The sequence below is a fragment of the Sapajus apella genome, unplaced genomic scaffold (genome assembly GCF_009761245.1).
Source record: "Sapajus apella isolate SASKATOON/1434 unplaced genomic scaffold, GSC_monkey_1.0 scaffold106, whole genome shotgun sequence".
In the NCBI taxonomy this organism is placed as follows: domain Eukaryota; kingdom Metazoa; phylum Chordata; class Mammalia; order Primates; family Cebidae; genus Sapajus; species Sapajus apella.
In genome coordinates, this window is record NW_022437046.1 from 2,200,383 (window position 1) to 2,223,610 (window position 23,228).

The window sequence follows — 23,228 nt, forward strand, 5'->3', positions numbered from 1 at the left end:
GTCCCCTAGGGAGTACTCAGGGAGTACTGCTGCCCCAGAGGCCCTGAGAGCTTCTCTGGAAGGTCTGGAAGACAGAACCCTCCTGGGCAGAAGGAGGCCTGGCCCAGCCCTGACTTGCTGAATGATAAGGCCAGCTCTCTTCTCAGCTGTCAGGGGGGTGGGACCAAGTGATGTTGTCGTCACTTCTGGCCCTGATTTCCTTTAATCCCCAATTCTGGCTATAATTGTTTATAATTCCACAGTCCTAGCCCTAAGACTCTTTAATTACTCTAACATTCTAGAAGTGTACAATTCAAACTCCAACTTTCTACACTCCAGAACTGTAACATTCTCCAATTCTGGCTCCAATGTTGGAGGACTCTGGCCCTGGCTTTGGCAGTCTGACTCTTGCAAACTCAGAAACTCCCAGGGAAGAGGTCACTTCAGCAGAATCATGTGAGAAGCCCCAGAAAAGGTCTCCTCCCTGCCTAAGCCAGCCTGGAGTGGAGGCAGGTGCCTGGTAAAATGGCCACATGCTCTCTGGGGTGGATGACAGTGAACCCATAGGCCCCTCCTCATCGGAGCAGCACAAGTGCTAGGAGTACTTCACAGCTGTCAGGGGAGGGTGGCCCTAGGGGAGAGAAAGTTTCAGATTTTGCATTCTAGGCACCCCTCGGATGAGGGAATTATGGAGTCACTGGGTACCTTGAAAGGCCATCAAGAGGAAGGAGAGAGAGAACAAGAAATGGGGCTGAAGAGACCTCAAAGGCAAACCTCGTTCTCTCTGAGAGACCTCAGGTTGTAGAAAGACTCCTGTGGAGCCAGCACCATCATGGATGCACAGCCATGTCTGAACTCAGCATAGGCCAGGGGATGAAGAGCTCCAAAATTCACAGTGATTAGCCTGAAACCTTGCCTTGGGCTGGTGACAAGCAGGACCGGTGGCCGACTGGGCAAGTTGGGGACCATCCTCCCATAGAAACCTTTGCTGCTTTCTCTGAGTATTCTGGCCAGGACTTGTGTGGGAGGGCTGAAGTGGGTGAGCCAGACAAAACATCTGTGTTCCTGGGGAAACCTGTTAGCTTCTCTGGGAGGGTAAAGGAAGGGCTTGGGGATCCAAGGACTCAGCTCTTCCTCTCCCATCTCTTTCCTGGTTCTGAAAGCTCTTCACATGCAACTTGCTGCTGAGCTAAGCTACAGCCCTATGTATGCTGGCCGGAAGGGGGTGCCCGTGTGCCTGCTGTGGGTAGTGTGTTCCCAAGTGTGGCAGATGCGAGGGCACATGTGCCTAAGCATGTGTGAAGCTGTGTGAGTTATGCAGAGCTGTGTCCGGGTCGCGTGTGCTCTGCATGCGCCAGTGCAGAACTGCGCCCACGGGCACGTGCTCCTTATAGCGCTGCCAGGTCTCTGCGGCCTCTCTGTGCTTTCTTATGATGGGTGGCAAACAGCAGACCCTAGACTCTGGACAGAATGAGGGGCTCAGGTTGCAGAGAGGGAAAACCTCTGCAGCTCAGCATGAGGGCCAAGTCTCTGGCCAGATGTAGTAGCTCACGTTTGTAATCCTAAAACTTTGGGAGGCTGAGGCAAGAGGATTGATTGAGACCAGGAGTTTGACAACAGGCTGTGCAAACAATACAAAAATTAGCCAGGCATGCTAGCTCACACTTATAGTCCCAACTGCAAGTGAGCTGAGGAGGGAGGATCATTTGAGCCCAGGAGGTCAAGGCTGCAGTGAGCTATGTGTTTGCACCACTACACTCCAGTCTGAGCGATGGAGCGAGATCCCTTCTAGAAAAAAAAAAAGGTGTCCAGTCTCCTCCTGTCCAAGGAGACCACCAAGCATGCTTCCTGCAAACCTCTTTAGGATCTGATCTGAATTCCAGAGGGACCATGTCTCCTGTAGACCCGGGGCCAGGCAGCCTCCTGTTTCAGTCAACAGGGCCGAGGGTAGTGTTTTTCCTCCCTCCGTGGGAGCAGCTAGGGGGCAATGGGTGGTGTCCAGGGGTGTGCACGAGACCATTCCTGCCTGCCAGGGTCTCATCACAGCCTGCAGGCCTTCTCAGCCCTTGACTCGTGTGGATTGGAACAGCTCTCCATTCCACAGCTGGGAAAACCAAGGTTCAGGAAGGGATGAGACCCACCCAAGGGAGTAGCCAGTACTGAGCTGCGAGTCCAGCTCAGGGCTAGGAATGAGGACCCTAGGTCTGAGCTAGCAGTGACTGCCTGGAGGCAGGAACTCCAGGGCTGGGGCGCCAATGTCAGCCTGACCAGCTAGTGGTGAGCACCACCCAGCCAGGGCATGTGGGGTGTAAACTGTAAAGTGCTTGATTTATTGTACAGGACCCAGGGGGCTTCCTGCTGGTGACGGAGTGCAGGAGGGTGGCTGTGGAGGGGTCAGTGCCCACAGGTAATGTAGGGTCTTCGGGGCTTCAACCTTGGGCACTCCTCCCCTCCTGGTGAGGAGCCTACATACAGCCTGGGCTGAGCTGGGAGAGCCTTTGCCTGAAAGTTATCCCCTAAGGCTTCCTCCTCCTCTTATGTAACTGCTTTTATTCCCGGGGAAAATCAAGAGCCTGGGAACCCCACAAATCTCTTGTGGCATCTGGAACAGTTTGGGATTATGGCAAGGATTTCGGAAACTGAGAAAACAAGGCCTGTGGACTAGGGGTTTGCGGGGCTCCCCAGGAGCGGCATGTGTGGAGCGCCTGCGGAGGCACAGGCCTGGGCAAACATGTATGTGAACAGATGTACACACCCTGGAGCCACTCACAGAAACACACACGCACGCACTTGGGCACAATCCCAAACACCTGTGCCTGGTGAATGCAGGTGCGTTTTCCTGCGCAGGCACACGCGTGGCTGGCAAGCCTCCAGGCAGACACTGTGCACCCAGCATTCACGTTCTCCCCCAGCCTGGGGGCCTGATGGGGGATGGTGGCTCTCAAAGCTACCTCAGGGCTACGCCTCTGCCTCCAGGAACAAGCTTTCCCAGCCTTGTCCCTTTCCCGTCTCTTCCCCCACACCTTCTCACCACAAGGACAGAGGAGGGGCCCTTCCTGTTAGCTGGCTGGGAGCAGAGGTGGCTTTGTCTTTTCGGAAGAACTAGTTCCGTGGAATTTGTGCTTCTTTCCCATCAAGGCTCAAGGGCCTGCTTTGGGGCTACCTCAGGGCCCCACAGGGTGAGGGGCTGGTTTTCAGAGTTTTCTGCCTGCCTGTCGTCTGGATAGTGTCTAAAAATTTGCAAAACTGCCTTCCTGTCAGTGTCTTGCTCATTCTTCCTGACACTCCTGAGATGTAAGTGCCTTCACTTCCTCTGTCTGGCAGATGAGGGAACTGAGGCCCAGAGAGGGACGGGACTGTCTGAGGTCACACAGCAAGTTGAGGCAGGGTTGACCAAAACTCTCATGAGCTGGGGCTGGGAGGAAAGTGCTTTCAGCTTCCTGGGGCTTAGGGTATGAGGATTTGGCTCCCAGAGCCTAGAGGGTGGGGCAGGCTGGCACTACCAGGTGGGCCTGCCACAGGAACACCTCACACTCCTTTACCAAGATCTGACGGGGCACAGCCAGCCCCTCAAAGGCCAGCACTGTGCTGTGAGGCTCACTCCTGTACCACCTTCGTGGACATCCTAGGGGAGAGGGCAGGAGGGGGAGCAGGAACACCTCTGCCATGCTGTGTGACCCAGGCAAGCCCCGACTCTCTCTGGGTCTGGTGCCTTCCCATCTACTGGGATATTGGGATTGGGGATTAGTTGAGGGATGTGCTCCCTCTCCAGACCACAGAGGAAGCAGAGAACTTCCCCAGGGCCAGGAGTGGGGCGCAAGCTCAGGATACTCGCTGCCAAAGCCCTGGTGGCCCTGAGCTGCAGCCTGTACCCAGGGAGTCCGGGCCCTGGCCATGGCCTGCTGCTGAGATCCACCAAGGCAGGGCCCAGCACAGAGTGGGGGCTCAGGGCCTGGGGGCTGGGAGAGGGGATCTGGCAAATCCAGATGGGGCCTGTCCACCTGTCTGAGGCTGCGGCCCCCTGACTCTCTGCCTCTCACCCTCCTTTATGTTTCTCTACAGCTGCTCTTACCACTACCCGGCCTGCTATATATTTACTCATTAACCGAAAGAAACTAATCTTCCCTGCTAGAATACAGGTGTCTCAAGGGCGGGACTTTGTTTTTTGACCTCAAGTGCCTTGAACATTACTTGAATAGAATAGGTGTCCAATAAGCTCTTGTTACAAAGAAGAGGAGGAGGAGGAAGAGGGAGAATGAATCATCTTACAGTTGGAGAGGGCTCACCATAGGCCCGGCTAGAGTCGCCCTGGCTGCCTTCTCCTCATCAAGCCCAAGCTCAATGATGGATTGGCACTGGGGAGGGGAGGGTCGTCTGCAGTCAGCCTTTCTCCCGAGATCACCTTCCATCTTCAGCGCCATCCTCATTCCTGGGTGGGGCTTGTCTGGACCCACAGGGTTGGAGCCATAGACAAGAGAGCCATTAATCTCAGGGTCTCAGCTTCTCTCAACGGACCTTCCAGGCACTGCTGAGAAAACCAGGGTAATGGTTTCCTGCAGCAGCAACAAGCAGGAGCAGGGCCATCTCCAGACTCCAGAGAATGGGGAGGACGAGGAAAAGTGGCCACCTGATGCATGCCTTCCCTGGACCAGGCCCTGGTCCTGAAATGTTATCTCACTGCATCCTCCCGACAGTCCCTGGGGCTAAATTGGTGATGCTGCTTGTTTGGGTGAGCAAACAGAGGGTGAATGAAGTGACTTGCTGGCACCTGGGTAGAGGCTGAGGTCAGCGTTGGTATAAGGGACTTGAGCATCAGGGTTCTCGGGATTTGAGCCCTGGCCCTGCTGCCTGCCAGCTCTGTGCTGTGGCAACTTACTTCCTCTCCCAGATGTCTTGGTTCCCTCATCTGCTGCCTCTCCAGACTTCTGCCAGACATCGCACGCGACAGTTTCAGGCACAGGAACTTTCTGGCAGCAGGCACTGCTCCACAAGTGGGAATTTGTTCCAGCACTTCACAGACTGCAACTGAGGCGCTCGCTAACTCCTGGGTGAGTTTTCTGGGTCCATGCCTGGAAGGGCCTGCACCCCTCAGCTCCCCTAGGAGCTTCCTGAGTACATGCAGTCCACTTGCAGCCACCAAGGCTCATCGCAGGCAAGAGTGGCAGTGGGGCAGGCACTGGGGTCCTCCTCCTTCCTCTGCCTGGCTATGCCTGGAGGCTGCAGACTACACAGCGTGGAGGGGTGAGACACGCAGGATGGGAGGGGAGGACATGGACACGTTGGTGCTGCGCCGTGCCTTGCTGGAGAAGTGGAATAGCTCAGGCAGGATTCGGAGCCACAGAGGTCTGGGTGTGAATCCAAATGGCTAGCAAGGACACTTTTCCTCTCTGGGCCTCAATTTCTTACTCTCTAAAATAGGGGCAACAGTGGTCTCCCCCTGCATATGTGAAAACTGCTAAGTGCAGTATGCTGGTGAGGGGTCCTCATGGAGAGGCTGGCCCTGCCCTCGGAGCTCCCCAGGAACTTTGGTTGAGGGAGTGAGTAGGAAGGATTAGTGATCGAATAACTGTCCACAGAGGAGGCCCTTGGAAACCTCTCACCTCTGCCATCCCAGCTAAATCTTAAGGCAGCTTGGAGCTGGCCCCATGAGAGTGGTGGGGAGAATAAGTCCCTGAGTCCAAGTGTGACTTGTTAAGGGTGAAAGGGCATATCTGGGGGAGCTGGGTTAAAACTTTTCTGGAGTTTCTATTGCCAAGTGGCTCCGCTGATATCAACAGAGAAAACAGGCAGCACAGCCCATGCGTTCAGCCCCCCGCCTCTTGAAGATATTTGGAACTCACATCTCTTGCCAGCTCTAGAATGGGTCAGATTCAGGGAAACTCTCCACCCCTCAGTATCAATGAGATGAAAATGAGAAGGCCCTTTGCAAACTCTAAGGTGTTGTGCCCAGAAGGTGCATCTGCATGTGTGCCAAGCCCGTGGGTGTGTCCATGAGAGCGAGAATGTCCAGCTTCCAGTGTATGTGCGTGTGGATGCCTGACTGTGCGGGGGGAACTCTACGCCACCCTCAACTCCCTGTGTGGCTGGGCCTCTTCTAAAATTCTTACAATCTTTTTTTGCATTTCCTCACTGTTTGTCAGTTTATCAGAAAGGAAGGGGGCCATGGTCCGGAAACCTGGCAATTGTCTCTGAGCCTGCCAACTCTTCTCTCCTGCCCTTGCCTTATCCTGTGGCTGTCTCTGGAGGCCTGATTGCCGGGAGCTCCCAGCATGGCCCGTTCTTCAGGGTCAGAAGCTTGCCTGGCTCCTCTGCGCGGCCCACCCGCCACCTGTTTTTCCATCTGTGGCTATGCACTGGCTGCTTTCACATCACTGTCCCACTGACTCTTTTTATTTTTAGATTTTTATGTTTTTAAAGATAGAGTCTTGCTGTGTCACCCAAGCTGGAGTGCAGTGGCACCATTATTGCGTATTGTAACCTTGAACTCCCGGGCTTAAGCAATCCTGCTGCCTCAACCTCCCAAGTATCTGGGACTACAGGCATGTGCCACATGCTCAGCTAATTTTTAAAATATTTTGTAGAGATAGGGTTTTGCTATGTTGCCCAGGCTGGTCTTAAACTGCTGGCCTCAAGTGCTACTGATTCTTTGTAACATCCCAATACTCTACAGAAATGCTATTTATTGTTCCTATTTTACAGGCAAGGAAATGAAGGCTTGTTGAACGGAAATGGCTCTCCCAGAGTTATCCAGCCAACTAGCAGCAATGCTGGGGTTTCAATTCTTACCTAACTCCAAAAACTTTATTAACTGTTGTGGCTCACCTAGTGGGTATGTGTTGGCTGTTTGGCTGAATGAATAAATAAATGAAATAGCAGATGAATCAATCATTCTGTCAAAATTGAGCTGAAAGAGAAAGTTAAGCAATAATAGCAATGTCTGTCATTGATTAAGCAACTACAATGTCAAATGTTTCATGCAAAAATGAAAGCATCAGGAGGCTGAGGCAGGAAAATCGCTTGAACCTGGGAGGCGGAGATTGCAGTGAGCCGACACTTGGTCTCAAGAAAGAAAGAGAGAGAGGGAGGGATGGAAGGAAGGAAGGAAGGAAGGAAGGAAGGAAGGAAGGAGAAAGAAAGCAGCTAGGATTATTGTTATTCCTATTTTGCAGTAGAGAAAGCTGAGGCTCAGAGAAATTAAAGGATCATGTCCGGTGTGGGAGCTGGAACTATAATTTGTCAGTGTGCAGACCCAGAGCTCTGAACCTAGGTTTCTGGTTCCTTAGCATGAGAATGAGTCAGCAGAGACTGGCAATAGGTGTCCATTACAGCAGAGGAACCAGGGCCAGTCGAGACTCTCAGGAAGCTGGGTGCAACAGCCCCCCCTGCCCACTCCTGCCTCGGGGCCATTTCCTCATTTTTCTCTGAAATGGGTTTCTGTTTCAGTCTGGAGTGGGCATCTGGCAGCCCAGGCTCTGACTCTCCCTCTCTGACTGCTGACTTGTGTAGTTAGGGCCAATGCCCTGGCATGGGGCGATATCTTGCTGCTTCCCCTTTCCCAAGGTTGGCCATGTCATTAATGGCTCCATGGGAGGGCAGGGCCTACACAAGACACAGTCATTGGTCTATGGAGATGCCGTAGGCTGGGTCAGTGGCTTCTGTGCCCAGCCCTGTGTGGATGCCAGGAACCCAGGGGCTAGTGGGTCCAGCTCTCCCCTCAGGAACTCTTGGGCTGGGAACTGAGCCCCAGGAAGATGAACTCTGCAGTAGCTGAGACAGAGTCTGGCATCCTGACTCCCAAGGCAGTCAGTCCCAGCTGGTTTTCATGGCCTGGGACAGAGTAGGGGCTGTCCTGTGGTACCAGAAGGCAGATCTCAACTCAGAGTGAGGGATAACCTTGTTTCTGTCATACCAGAGGGATGGGAACCAGCCTTTTAAATCATCCCACAGTTCCTGAGTGTCCTGTCCCTTCTATTGAGGGACAGGGACACAACAGGGACAGACTCTGCACAGGAGGAGAGCCCATTGTCTGAGGGAGGAGACATTCCCTCGGGCAGTGGCTAATCTGATGGTTGAGCCAAGAGACAGACTTGGAAGTGTTAGAACCTATCGCACTTGACAACATCTTCGTTCTTCATGCCCTCCCATGGTGCCTTCCTGAGGAGGACATGCCTCCATAGCATAGAAGGAAAACAGAGGCACAGAGAGGCCGGTGTTTGGGATAGAAATGCCTCTGTTGCAAAAAGTTGCTGGAGTAAAGCAGATAATAGATTAAAAACTAAACAGTCGGCCGGGTGCGGTGGCTCACGCCTGTAATCCCAGCACTTTGGGAGGCCAAGGCAGGTGGATCACAAGGTCAAGAGTTCAAGATCAATCTGGCCAACATGGTGAAATCCCGTCTCTACTAAAAATACAAAAACTAGCCAGATGTGGTGGTGCTTACCTGTAATCCCAGCTACTTGGAAGGCTGAGGCAAGAGAATCACTTGAACCCGGGAGGCAAAGTTTGCAGTGAGCCAAGATCGCGCCACTGTTCTCCAGCCTGGGCAAGAGTGAAACTCCATCTCCTAAAAAAAACACAAACAGGCCGGGCATGGTGGCTCACGCCTGTAATCCCAGCACTTTGGGAGGCCGAGGCGGGTGGATCACAAGGTCAAGAGATCGAGACCATCCTAGTCAACATGGTGAAACCCCGTCTCTACTAAAAATACAAAAAAATCAGCTGGGCATGGTGGCGCATGCCTGTAATCCCAGCTACTCAGGAGGCTGAGGCAGGAGAATTGCCTGAACCCAGGAGGCGGAGGTTGCGGTGAGCTGAGATCGCGCCATTGCACTCCAGCCTGTGTAACAAGAGCGAAACTCCGTCTCAAAAAAAAAAAAAAAAAAACACAAACAAAAAATAACAACAACAAAAAACTAAACAGTCCCCAGCCTAGGTCTCCTCCCAGACTAGAAATCTCCCTTCCGACTCTTACATTCATTGGTGAGATTCATTGAGGACTTGTTTGTGCCAGGCTCACTCAGGGGCTTTATTATAGATTTATCTTATAATAACAGCAACACCAAGAGCGGTTCATATTATAACTCACATAAAATAAATGGGGAAACTGAGACTCAGAGAGTTAAATAACTTGCTCCAGCTAATATAACTAGTAGAAGCAGAGGGGTTCAAACCTGAGACTATCTGTCCCTAAAACTCATGACTCTCCCACTCCGTGGGGTTCTTGTTCACAAGATGTCAGGCCTCAGAGCATATTATTAAATGGTAAAATGTTAGTGATAACATAAAAAAAGGAGCAATTAGGGAAACACAAATCAAAACCACAATATGATACCACTTTACACCCACTAAAATGGCTACAAGGAAAAAGACAGACAATAACAAGTGTTGTCGAGGATGTGAAGAAATTGGAGCTCGCATATACTGCTAGTTGTTAAAAATGCACGCTTTGAATGAAGAGACCCCCAAACAGGCTTTGTGTGAGCAACATGGCTGTTTATTCACCTGGGTGCAGGTGGGCTAAGGCCAAAAAGCGTGTTAGCGAAGGGCGGTGGGATAGGAGTTGGTTTTATAGGTTGGGGCAAATCTTTTGGGTGTTATGGAGTAAGATCAGTTACAGTGGTGGGGGTAGGGGCAAGGAGTCTACATTACCATAAGATCACTTACAATGGTGGGTGGGGTACGGCATAAGAGTAGTTAAGATGGTAAGGTGGGGCGGAGGGATATTCACAAAGCAAGTACAGTTAAGATGGCAGGGTGCGGTGAAGGGAAGCTTAATGATGGTGGGGACGGGAAGCTCCGCTGGGCCCACTGGGCGATCAGGGATAATGGCGAATGCAGGGTTGTGGGTGGTAATCAGCCAAGGCTGGCGGGACTTCAGACTTTCTGGGTCCGGGCTTGCATGTGGAGGCCTGACACTAGTGAGAATGACAAATTATATAGCCATTGTGGAGTGCAGTTAGGCAGCACCTCAAAAAGTTAAACATAGAGTTACCAAATGATCCCCTAGTTCCATTCCAAGGTGTATACACGAGAAAATTTAAAACACAAAAACTTCTACACAAATGTTTATACAGCATTATTTGTAATAGCCAAAAAGTGGGAATAACCCAAAATGCCATCAGTGGGTGAACAGATAAACAATTATGTGGTCTATCTGTACAATGGAATATTATTCAGCCATAAAAATGAAATTTTGATTTATGCTACAACATGGATGAACCTTGAAGACATGCTAAGTAAAATATGTCAGACACAAAAAGGTACATATTGTATGATTCAATTTACATAAAAGGTCCAGAACAGGCAAATTCATAAATACAAAAAGGAGATTAGTGGGTTTCCAGGGGAATGGGTAAAATACAAATGGGGAGTAACTGCTACTTGGTACAGGATTTCTTTCTGTGGTTATAAAAATGTTCTGAAATTAGGTAGTGATGATGGTTGCACAATCTCGTAAATATGCTAGAAACCTGTGAACTGTCCACTTTGAAAGGCTGAATTTTATGGTATGTGAGTTTCACCTTAATTTTTTAAAATACGGGAGCAGGAATATAGAAATTACATAGAAGGTTGAGATGAATGTTGATCCTCAGGTACGTGAACAGCGAAACTTGACTATGGGTGTCCTAGCAGCTGGAGTGAAAAGGGAGAAGCAGCTTCCAAGAGGAGGAAACCAGCTCTTCAGGGGCTTAGGTCTAGGACAAGATTCCTATAAACCCAAGTTAGCCCACTGCGTCATAACATCAGAAATACAGATTGTATTATTATTATTACTATTAGACACTGTTTCAGTCTGTCGCCCAGGCTGGAGTGCAGTGGCACGATCTCAGCTCACTACAACCTCTGCTTCCTGGATTCAAGTGATTCTTGTGCCTCAGCCTCTCAGCAGCTGGGATTACAGGTGTGCACCAGCATACCTGGCTAATTTTTGTATTTTTAGTGGAGACCGGGTTTCACCATGTTGGCCAGGCTGGTCTCAAACTCCCGACCTCAAGTGATCTGCCCACCATGGCCTCTCAAAGTGCTGAGATTACAGACATGAGCTACTGGGCCCGGCCAGAAATACAGATTTTTTTTTTGTCTCCCACCTGAGATTCTAATGCAAAAAGTATCAAGAACTGGGAAGGGCCTGCGATTTGACCACACTTGTAAGCCAATGAGTTACTGGCTGCAGTTTCATAGATGTTGGCAGAAGACACAAGACTTCTGGTTAAAGATAAAGAACTTTGTTCCTCACAGCAATAGGAGTAGCCCAAATATCAGCATTTGCACCAGTTCCCAAATTCCTGCAGGACAATGCAAAATCCAGATAATAGCTGCACATGCAATAGCTTGCATAACAAGGAAAGGAACCTGGAGCTTAGGCAGTCTGTATCTTTTGTAAGGGGCAGTAAGCCTGCCTGAACTTTGCCCGGAGAAAGACATCATATTTGTTAGTTATACCAGATAGTCAATAAACCTATTTTGTTTTTGTTTTATTGTACTTTAGGTTCTGGGGTACATGTACAGATCATGCAGGATTGTTGAATAGGATTGTTGTACATACATGGCAAGGTGGTTTGCTGCCTCCATCCCCCCCATCATCTATACCTGGCATTTTTCCCTACATTACCCTTCCCCACCCTCCCCACCCCTCACTGTCCCTCCCCTAGCCCCCTGACAACAGACAGTGTGTGATGCTCCCCTCCCTTTGTCCACGTGTTTTCATTGTTCAACACCCACCTGTGAGTGAGAACATGCGGTAAACCTGGCTTTGGCTCCATTAGGGGACACTATCTTAATCTTTCTCTTCCAAGGCTGTCTGCTCTACAAATATCCTTGAAAAGGTTGTCTGGAATAAAGGCAGTCTGTCTCTGCCCATAAGACATGCAGAAATCTGAGTAGCCCTTGGAGAATTGTCTCCCAATACAGTAGATGTGCTGGTCAGGGCTGAGTTGTATTTGTTTATTTTTATTTTGTCTTTTATTTATTTTTTTATTGTTTTGAGACGGAGTTTTGCCCTTGTTACCCAGGCTGGAGTGCAATGGTGCGATCTTGGCTCACCGCAACCTCCGTCTCCTGGGTCCAGGCAATTCTCCTGCCTCAGCCTCCTGAGTACCTGGGATTACAGGCACACGCCACCATGCCCAGCTAATTTTTTGTATTTTTAGTAGAGACGGGGTTTCACCATGTTGACCAGGATGGTCTCGATCTCTTGACCCCGTGATCCACCCGCCTCGGCCTCCCAAAGTGCTGGGATTACAGGCTTGAGCCACCGTGCCCGGCTATTTTGTCTTTTATTGTGATAAAATACACATAACAAAATTTACAGTTTTAATCCTTTTTGATTGTACAATTCACTGGCATTAAGTATATGCATACTGTTGGGCAACTATCACGTCACCACCATTCCAGCTCCAGCACTTTTTTGAGACAGAGTCTTGCTCTGTCACCCACGCTGGAGTACAGTGGTGCGATCTCGTGGCTCACCACAACCTCTGCCTCCCGGGTTCAAGCATTCTTCTACCTCAGCTGGGATTACAGGCACCTGACATGGCTACATCCAGCAGTTACAAGGATGACATGATCATCCCTCTCCTGACTTTCCTACATTCTCACTCAAGTTCTTCCCAGAAGCACCAGGCTTCCATGGTCCACACAGCTAATAATCCAGGAGGAAAAGAGTGAGAATGTTTCACGCTGGTTCCACAAAAATTCCTGGGGCAAACTCTAATTGGTCGGCCCTGAACCAATCACTGGTGAGGAGTCTGGATGGATGCTGAGTCCGGCGACCACCTAGAATGAAGAAAATCGCCACTGAATGGGGGCAGGAGGCTCCCAATAGGAAGAAATGCTAGACAGGCAAACGTTCCTCCCCAAAAAGAGTCCAGGAGTCTGATGGGCAGCCAGAGTTGGGAAGCTCTGCTCAGAAGGGTGTCCCTTACCTTAGGCTTCCTGTGAGGGGCCTGGGAGAAGTAGAGGGACTCCTTCCAGTTGACCCCTGAAGATTTCCTAGAGGACGCAGCATTTATGAGGCCCTGTGACTGATGGAAATGTGAGGCCAGGGCAGACTGGGCCCCAGGCAAGTAGGGTCAGAGCAGTAGGGGGGCTGGATTCCCCTGCCACCTGAAATCCTTCCTAGCCCAGCCCTGCTTTATGGTAGGGGCTAAGAATGTGCACTCTGCAACCAGACTCCCCGGGTTCATAGCCCAGGAGTCATTCCTTCTCCCTGTGCTACCTTGAGCTAAACTTTGTGCCTTGGTTTCCCCACCAGAAGCATAAAAGTGAGATAATAAGCAGTCCCACCTTGCAGGGTCCTTATGAGAATTAAATGGGGTAATGTGCATCTGGCACACACTAGGGCTTCAATAATTGTTTTATCATCATTATTAGTTTGGGCCTCTTTTCAAGCTCATCCAGAGCAGTTCCAGCTCTGTTCACCATCCTTCAACAGGGCTCTCCCAGACTCCGCCTTTTGTTCACTTTGCCTTTTACGTCTACATACACTTGACTGTTTCATTGCCACCTCCTCACTGAGCCTTCTCTCCTCTGGAACCGTCCCTCCCTGCCTGCGCTCTGGCAGGACTCTGGGACACTGACTCTGGGGCTTTGGATTATGGATCTTCAGGTAGCTGTCCCTTGTCCCCACTGAGCGCCTCTGGCCAGGACCTGGGTCTCCCTGTCCCTGAGTTTACAATGGGAGTTGGCCAGGCACAGATGTGGGGAGAGGGAAGTCCAGTGGTGGATGCAGCACTGATGAGGGGAAAAAAAGAGCAGGAACTGAAAGTACATCAGGGCCCAGCAGGTCGCGTGCGAGGGGCAGGAGTCAGAGCTGAGTGGAGAGGTCACCAGGGACTGGGTTTGCCTTTATCCTCAGGCAGTGGGAAGATATAGAGAGGGTGTAGAAAGAGAAATGATGAAGTCAGACTTTCGCTGAGCCAGGGTCCATCTGGCCACAGAAAGGGGCTGGGCCAGCCCTGGAGATGGAAAACCCAAAAGCATGAGAAGGCTGTGGCAGAGGTCAGAGGAGGGTCATGGGCAAAAGGAGAGGAGTCTGTGAAAATGGAGTGCACACAGGGCTTGGTGACTGACATGAAGCAAGGCCTCAGTTTCTCCACCAAAGAAATGGCAAGTCCTGCCCTGCTGGCCTCTCCAAGTGGTATTAGAGGATAGCAGGCACTTGGCACTGACCATTCTAAATGGCCAGTGACTGTGCCTCCTATATCAGCTCACCCACTCCCTCACCCCATCATCGGGCGCTGGTACAGTCCAGGTCAAGCACAGACCAGACACTCAGGATGCTAGGCCAAGTCTGTAAGCTCCAAGGTCCAGAGTCTGGCTTCACCACTGAAGCCCACCCTGGGAGACCCAGTGGGGCACAGGCTAGCTGAGCTGTGCTGGGGACATCTGGCTCCCTAGGGCAGGGTGGGGCCCAGACTCCTCCATCCAAGAAGGGACCAGACCACATCCAAGTGATCTGGAGCAGATGGCACACAGTTCCTTCCCGTTCTATCGTGCTCAGCCATGGCTCACAGACACAGGCTAAGATGGAAGGGAAGTCACCCCTGGGGAATGGTGCTGGGCGCAAGGGCCAGGCATGAGAAGGACAGTGGTGCTATTGGAGCTCCACCCCTTGCCAGCTGAGTGTCCTTGGGGACTGTGAATCCAGCTGCCCAGGGGCAAGGTCAGGCTTGGGAGTCAGGTATTCTCTCTCCCACAGCTGACATTCCATGCTCAGATGGCTGTGCTGTCCCAGGAGCTGAATGTCTTTCCTCTCCTGGGCTCAGTTTCCTTCACTGCAAAATGGGTGTAAAGAAGGAGAGAAGAGAACTCTGGAAGCTCTAAGGGTTCCCCTCCCCATCTGCCTGATAGAGGGGGCCTGCATGGGTCTGCCAGTTGGAGCAAGTCATCCTTCTACTCCTCCAGGTCCCTCACTACCAAAGCCACGCCTTCGCTTCCCCCGGGGGGGAGAGGCAGACTGGAGCAGCGGGCTTGGTGATGGGACACAGAGATCGGAGGCTCCCCACTGGCTCCCTGCAGGGCTACGGCATCCTCTTGCCTGCTCTGGGCCCCAGCTTTCCATCTGTGACCTGAGGACTGGTGTAGGACATCTGTCCTTCCAGCACTCTGGCTGCCAGGGCTTATTAGGGGACAGGGAAGACTGCCATGAGCCTGGCATTCAAAATCCTTGATGTGGGCCTACCACTGGCTGGTCCCTGGAGCCTGCCCAGCCCCCGGCCACAACCCCACTTTAGGCCGTATTTTCTCTGAATCTAACCGCAACCAAGTCATCCTCCATCTAGCAGCCCAAGGGACCCTCTAAGTCTCAGATTTGATCACGCCTCTGCCCTGTTTTAGAAACAGCTCTCCCAGTGAGGGCTCTCCTCAGCTGGCACCTTCAGTGCAGAGGCCACACATGGAGCCTGGCGCTGTGAGGCCTGTTGGGCCTGGCTCCAGTGATCCCTCAGCCTCACCTCCTACAGGGCCCCCTCAGCCCCTGCAAACACAAACACTTACAGGTACTCTGAAGTCCCACATCTCCAGCAGGTCTCTCTGCCTAGAGCATCTGCCCTTTCCTTTTCCACACTCCACCAAAGAATCACCTCCCCCAGGGAGCCTTCCTTGATACCACAGACAGGGGTAGAGGCTTCCTTTGTCTTCCTAGAGACCCAGGGGTCTACATCTTCATCTGTCTTTTCCACTAATGGTGGCTCATCAAAGGACAGAGCCCAGAAAAGTATCTGCACATTGTAAGACTCCTTGTAAATGCATGGTAAATGAATGAATGAGGGAGGGAGGGAGGGAGGGAGGAAGCAAAGGTTGCAAGGGAGGTTATTTCCCATGAGCTTGGCTGGTCTATGATAAGATTTTGAGCAATAGCGGAAGCACCAGTGAGCAAATGCTTACTGTTCACCAGATACTGGGCTAGGTGGTCTAGACCCATTATTTCCTTTGAGCCCCCAGTGATGCTGTGACTGTTGACAGTATTTAAAATTAAGGACTCTGAGGCTCAGAGAGGTAAAGTCACAGCTCATAAGCTGCAGAGTCAGGACAGGAACCAGGTCTGTTGGGTGCCAAGCTTTGCAGAGGGAACAGTGATGGGTGGCAGAGGGTACAAAGGCCGGGAATGGGCATTTGGATCTAATTCCATGGACTGGGGCTTGAAGAACTCTGAGTTCTCTGGTGAGCTCTGAGGAGAGGCCTGTCCAGGAGTGAATCCTCACATTTTTTATCCTTAGGAGCAGTACCAGGGAATAATCTGGGGAGCCCTGTGACCCCACCCTCACATGCTTCACAATCAACGGCCCCTCCTATTCTGTGACAGAAACCATTGATGTTTTTCTCACACCAGTGTCATGAGCTATGCAAAGGTATCATCCCAACCAGTCACCTCCCTGATCCCCTGCTAAACAGATGTCCTGGAGGTGCCCCTGCCCACACCTGGCAGAGTCCAGGCCCTTTCCTGGAAGCTACAGAGGCAGCTCTCCACCCCCCCCAGCCCCGCACCAGCCCCAAGTGGTGCTCAGGGATGTCAAGCCCAGCCACCCACAGTGGCCTGTTTTCTCCCCAAGACCTGTGTTGTCAAGATCACTTTGGAGATTTCCTGTGGATGGAGCTCAGACAGTCACCCGCTCCTTGGTTCCATCTTGCCAGCCTCACCCAGGAGACAGGGTACCCACTGCTCTTTCTGGAGCTGGGCCCAAAGGCTCCTGCTCTGCCCTGGGCCTGACTGAAGAGGTGTGAGAAATGGGTGCAGGGAGGAAGTAGAAGTAGGGCTCGTGGGTGACTCTTCCAGAAGCTTGATTGTGCAGGAGGAAGAGGAACAGATGGAGAGGCACGAGGGGTCAAGAAAGAGATTTTGCTCAGATGAGAGGGAGACTGGGGAGTGGAGAGTGTTCGGGCGGAAGGGAAGGAACCAGCAGATTCAGCACAGGGTGGATGCTGACGAGGGGGCCGGAGGCAGTGCCTGGGCCCAGCGGGGCTGTGGAGGGGTGAGGAGAGAAGGTGCAGACACAGCGGTTTATCTGGGCAGTGGGAAGCTGAAGGCAGCCCTCTGAAAGGCTGTCTGCTCTGAAGGAAGAGTTGAGGGCTGCTGGGGTTGAAGGTATAGGGCCAAGAAAAAAGATGGCGCCAAGGCTTAGAAGAGAGGGGAGGGGAGGGAAGCCGCCCTAGGACAGACTAAAGGTTGAGGACCCAGCCACGAGGGGCAGTGACAGTGTCTGTGGGTCCTCAGGCATTCAACTCTACTCAGCCCCACCGTGCAAGATGAAGCAGTGTGGAGACACGAATTGACTGTTTGTGTTCACGGGAATCCTGGGTCCTGGGGTGGAGGCCTAGGCTGGCAAGGGAAGGGAGAGAAGCCAGGAAGATCCTGGGCCTGGTCCCCGGTGAGGAGGGAGTGATCCTGTGCAGCGAGGTGAGAATATCAGGGAAAGCCTCAGACAGGGGAGGAGGGAGATGTGGGCTGCCCAGCCCTGCCAGGCCAAGTCCTGTTCACCCCTCTCAGCTGGGACTGTTCGCAGCTGGAATCTCACACACAGCTAGACAGAAGCAGCCCCAAGGCTGGCCTTTGGTGCTCACATTTAATCTCTAACTGTTCCTAATCCCCAATAAACACATACTCTTAAGTACAACCTACAGCTTCCTGTATAAACAGCCTCAAGCTAAGTCCCCTGTGCACCAAATCCTCTCTATGTGGACATAATTGAACCACCTCTGGAAATGTATCTGTTAATTCATTCAACAAATATTTATTGAGCACCTACTATATGCCAGACACTGTCCTAGGTACATGCAGCAGTGAAAAAAAAAAACACAAAAAACCCCTGAATTGGTGGATTTTATGTTCCAGTCAGGAGAGAGAGACAATAACCAATAAGTAAGTAGAACAGTATGTTAAAAGATGTGAAATGCTAAGGAGAAAAATATAGCAGAGAAAGGGCAGAGGAATCATGTGTGCATGTGCTGGGTGGAGGTTATAATTTTAGCTTGGAGTGGTAGTAGAAGGTTCCATGGACAAGGTGTCCTTTGACTGACCACCTGAGGGGATCTGTCCTGTGCCCCTTTTTTGAGACAGGGTCTCGCTCTGCAGCCCAGGCTGGAATGCAGAGGTGTAATCATAGCTCACTGCAGCCTCAACCTCCCAGGCTCAAGAGATTTTCCTACCTTAGCCTCCCAAGTAGCTGGGATTACAGGCACATGTCAACACACCCAGTTAATTTTTAAACATTTTTTGATAGAGACAGGCTTTCTCTCTGTTGCCCAGGCTGGTCTCAAACTCCTGGGCTCAAGTGATCCTCCTGCCTTTTGTCTCCCAAAGTGGTGAGATTCCAGGCGTGAGCCACTGCACCCAGCTGTCCCGTGTTCTTCATGCATGCTCCACTGCAGGAGCCACCTGTTGACTGCCGACCCCCTACATTGCACTCTGAACGAGGTAGTTGCCCCTGACTTTGATCTCTTCCTCCAAGGCCACCCCTCAGGCACCCACAAAGCCCTCTTCCTCCCACACTGGACTGGCCACAAATGGGCCAGTGTGAAGGTGAGGATCTGGGGTTTGATGGCAGGCAGTCCAGCTGATCGGAAGATCACTGATGGATTGGTGGCCCTGGCAAGTAACTAAGCTGCTGGGGGTCTTAGTTTCCTCCTCCCAAAATGTGAGAAGAGACCGTGCCCCCATCACAGGCCCTAGGCAGGCAATGATACAGGACAGAGGGTAGTGAATGGTTTTGTCTTCAGGTTTGAAAATAGTCACAGACCATGGCCTCATCCTTGAGGACCCACCAATAGGTCTCCTGGGGTCTGGACATGCGCCTTGAAATTGCCTGGTGAGAATGAAGACCAATAGATGGATGGTCTTGGGACAATCTCTGCAGGGTGTCCTGGGGCAGCCAAGCTCTATGGTCCCAGAGGCAAGCTGGACTGGTGTGGGAAAGCAGACTAGGGGCAAATCTCGGGGCTTGAAGTGACAAAGTATATCTCCCAGTGAGCTTTCTCAAGGTGGAATGCAGTGGCCTAGGAGAGGAGTGAGCTCCCCGTAATGTGAAGTATGGAAGCAGGGGCCAAACAAACCCAGTCAGGAAGGCTTCAGAGAGCCCCCTTCCCTGAGGGGATGGTGGGGAGACCTCTGGGTCAGATGACCTTAAGGCTTCCTTAGTCCTGACGGTCCAGAACTCAGAGCCCTGTCATTGACCCCTGGGTCCAGCTGGATGTCTTATCTCTGCCGGGTGGGCTCAGGCCCTAGGAGGAGCTAGGGATGATCAGAGCAAGAGTCAAGGCAGGGGCTGCCTTTCACAAGAGGGGAGGAGTTCCCTGAGGCACCCCCTTACCTGTACGTGTTGTGGACAGAACTGCCTAACTTCGGGCCTCAGGGTCTGCCTGGGAAATGGGCAGGGTCATAAACCACAATAACCACCTGGCAGGGTTGGTGGTCTGCCCTGTGTGAGGTGGGGACTGGGGGACCCAAGCAGTCTCAGAGGTGCAACTCCCGCAGCCATTACCTTCATCTTCCTCGACAAATCTCTGTCATCAGACAAAGGTTAAAAAAAAAAAAATTATGGAGCCAGGCAGCACCAAGGACAGTGCCGTGGGGCGCATCTTCATAGACTGGATCCAGTCATCAACGTTTCCCAGTGCCTGTTCCGAGCCAAAGCCTGTACTGTCTCTGAGGCCCCAGAGGCAAAGCAAACCTTGTCCCCAGCTTCTAGCACAGTTAGAAAAGGAAAGGGAGAGAGTCTGACACCACCCCTTTGGCTGGTCTTCTTCTCTGCCCTGACTCATGACTTCCATTTCTTTGTCCTTTCTTAGGCCACTCTTCCTAAGAGGCAGGCTGTTATGGTGGATTTACAGTACACTTTGGGCAAGTTCCTAACCTCTCTGGCCTCAGTTTTCCCATAGGGAAATGTCAGCTCTCTTCCTGGGCACAAGGTACAGATCTACAGGCAGGACTCCTAGTTTCAAGTGACATAGCTCTAGGTCAAATGGATTAAGGCAAAAGGAGTTTATCAGCTCACGACACCAAAGGTAAAACCTCAGGCGCAGCTGGAGCCAGGCACTCAATGCTGTTCTCAGGAAACAATGCATCCCCATCTGTCATCCCTGCCATTCCCTGCCTTTCTATGTGGACAGTCTCCTCCCTGGTGGCAGTATCTCCATCGCCCAGGACAGCGCCTGTTACCCTTGCCTCTAGCAGCTCCTGCCTCGCTTTCTACCAGCTTTGCAAATGCTGTGGAAGACCTGTCTCCTTCCTGATGTCCTAGCAAAACCACCAGAATTGACTCTGAGTCAAGCAGTAAATGTCGCCCGTCCACCCTGAGCCAGTTACAGGCCTGAGGGGCCCGCTCTTCTCTCATTGGCAGGTTTAGGTCACAGAGCCATCACTCCCAGATCCCCAAAACTCTAGATGGGAGAAGGGGGGATCCCCCAAAGGAAAATCAGAGGGCAGGATCGTCATCATGAGAGGGAGTCTGGAAACTGGGTGGGAAGAAGCTACAGAGGAGCTGAACAATGCCAGGCTCGCCAGGCGGCTGGACCTGGGCCATCTCTTCCCCCATAGACTGGAACCTATGGTTATCTGGGAGGATGGGTGGATCCTGAAGGCACTAACTGAGGCTGTCAGCCAGCTAAGCACCAGGTTCCTGCTCGAAGGGAGAGCCAAGTGACCTCTCCCACAAGGAGACAAACAAATTGGGCAGCCTGGTCGTCCAGGAAAGGTATGGAGAGCCTCTCCCACTAGCTCCATGGGAGAGTTTTTTTTAGGAGGCCCCAGGGATCTCCTGGAGCACTGGGTGGGAGGCACAGTAGCCCTATAGGTGTGGACTTACACAAGTGGACACCACAGGCTGTTCCTCTGCTCATCAGGGGCTGCCCTGTCCCAGCTGCTCCCTGGGCCTCTGTGCTATCCACACAGTTCCTCAGCTCAGTCTCAGGGCTGCCCTTGACTTCTCAGTCTTGTGCCCACTGGGGCTGTCTGGTCTCTCACCCTCTTTATTCACATTCCCAAGAAAGAACCTGTTGCCAACTTTGCTACGCCTCAGTCATCTCATCTGTAAAATGGAAACAGTAGTTGTGAAGAGAGAATGAGACATGGCACATCAAGCATGTTGTACTGTGCTTGCTGTGTCGTCCATGCTCAGTGAATACATGTGTCCAGGCTGTGCTGGGGCTTCTGGGTGCACTCTTGGGCAGCTGGGGCCTCCGATACATAGCAGGGTCTCAGGAGATGCAAGTTACATCTTTGCTAAATTTGAAAAGGCTGGAGAGAAACCAAACGAAGAAGCCCCAGCCCCCAAATTCCCCAAAGCTGCAGCTTCCTCTTCCTTTCACTGAAGATGGCTGTTTCCATTTTAACTTTAATTCCTGTGACCAGGAGTTGAGAAGGGGAAGTGGGAAAAGAGAATAGAAATCAGGGCCCCTGCCTTTGTGTTCCCGCCTGCCAGCTTTGTCCTGTAGCCAGCCAGATGCCACAGGTAGGACCAGAACTCTTCCATGTGAGAGGACTTTGCTTCCTGCCATCTGTCTTCTGGGTTGCCCCTGCCCCAGGCTAGAGGCTGCCTAGAATCAGGATTGGGTTAATGACTGGGGCACAGAGGGTATAGTGACCCTGTACAGTAGGTAGGTACCATAAATAGCCCTGTTTACCCAGGCTCAGAGAGGGTAGGTGGCTCACTCTAGGTCACACAGCAAGTTGGTGGTGGATTCCAGCCTTTCTGACTCCTCCAGGGAAGGAAGCTAACTCTTGACCCCGTCATCCTGTGCCCTTGCTGCTAACTCACGGTCCAGGGCCCCAGCAAGGGGGTTTCCAGGCCTTATTTCCCAGCAGGCAGGCAGGCCAAGATTAGGAAGCCTCTTCCCACGTCCAGCCTGGTCTGAGTTGGTTCCTGCCTCAGCTGGCTGGCAGACAGTGACTCAGGCTTCCAGCTCCTGCCTTTGGCCAACAGGTCCCCTCATCCCCACTAGATATGAAGGCCTCAGGGGATGGGGGAGGCTGTGGGGTCATGTGAAGTTTATCCCGAGATCATAGGATCTATGCAGCCTGAAGGGCCTGGCCCCTTGTCATTTCTTCCTATATCCATATGGAATCGCTCCTGCTCTAAATTGACCTCATGGTTGTCGCCTGAACTGAATAAAGGAAATTGGCAGAGGCTGTCCCCGCTGTGAGGTGAGGGGCTGCAGAGTTTTGCCGAAGGTGTACCCGGAGTGGAGATCGGCAGTGGATGCCTGAGTCTCGGGCCTCTACCTCAGACAGTCAGGGCCAGTGGCTCCTGTGACCACATGGACCAGGGTGAGAACTTGAGAGCAAGGGCTTCAGCTCATCTGGGGAGGGTGAGTAGGACGAATGTGGGGGACTGGGCCAAGAGGAACTGAGATTGGAAACCCAGTCCTGAGGCCGCTCAGTGGCAGCCCAGAGGGGAGGCCCCAGCTGTGGGCAGACGGGCCTTGCCCTCACCCCTCCCTGGCTGTGTGAAGGAGCGTGGCTGGCTGTCCACTGGCGCCATCTCATGGCTACAGGGCCTCAGTGCGGGGAAGACCCAACTCCCCTGGGAATCCCCTTCCTAAGCCTTAGTTTCCTCATCTGTAAAGGGGAGGGAATAAGCCACCCCCCACCAAATTGCCCAGAACTACAGATAAAACATCTGGTACAGAATAGGCATTTAAGAAATGACACTAAGGCCGGGCGCGGTGGCTCAAGCCTGTAATCCCAGCACTTTGGGAGGCTGAGGCGGGTGGATCACGAGGTCAAGAGATCGAGACCATCCTGGTCAACATGGTGAAACCCCGTCTCTACTAAAAAAATACAAAACATTAGCTGGGCATGGTGGCGCGTGCCTGTAATCCCAGCTACTCGGGAGGCTGAGGCAGGAGAATTGCCTGAGCCCAGGAGGCAGAGGTTGCGGTGAGCCGAGATTGCGCCATTGCACTCCAGCCTGGGTAACAAGAGCGACCCTCCGTCTCAAAAAAAAAAAAAAAAAAAGAAAAGAAGAAATGACATTGGTGCTGGGTGCAGTGGCTCGCGCCTGTAATCCTAACACTTTGGGAGATGGAGGCAGGCAGATCACCTGACGTCAGGCGTTCAAGAGCAGCCTGGCCAACATAGTGAAACCTCATCTCTACTAAAAATACAAAAATCAGCTGGGTGTGGTGGTGGGCACCTGTAATCCCAGCTACTCGGGAGGCTGAGGCAGGATAATCGCTTGAACTTGGGAGGTGGAGATTCCAGTGAGCCAAGATCATGCCACAGCACTCCAGCCTGAGCAATAAGAGTGAAACTATGA

At 52.1% G+C, this 23,228-nt stretch overlaps 1 protein-coding gene across 2 annotated transcripts in view; it reads left to right on the top strand.

Moving 5' to 3' along the window:
• Positions 1 to 1,611: 1,611 nt before the first annotated feature.
• P2RY6 (pyrimidinergic receptor P2Y6) overlaps positions 1,612 to 23,228 on the top strand; it is a 29,616-nt gene continuing 7,999 nt past the window's right edge. For both annotated transcript variants that reach the window (XM_032259000.1, XM_032259002.1), the window contains exon 1: positions 1,612 to 5,027. The gene's annotated coding sequence lies outside the window, so the exon portion shown is untranslated. The remainder of the gene's footprint in view (positions 5,028 to 23,228) is intronic.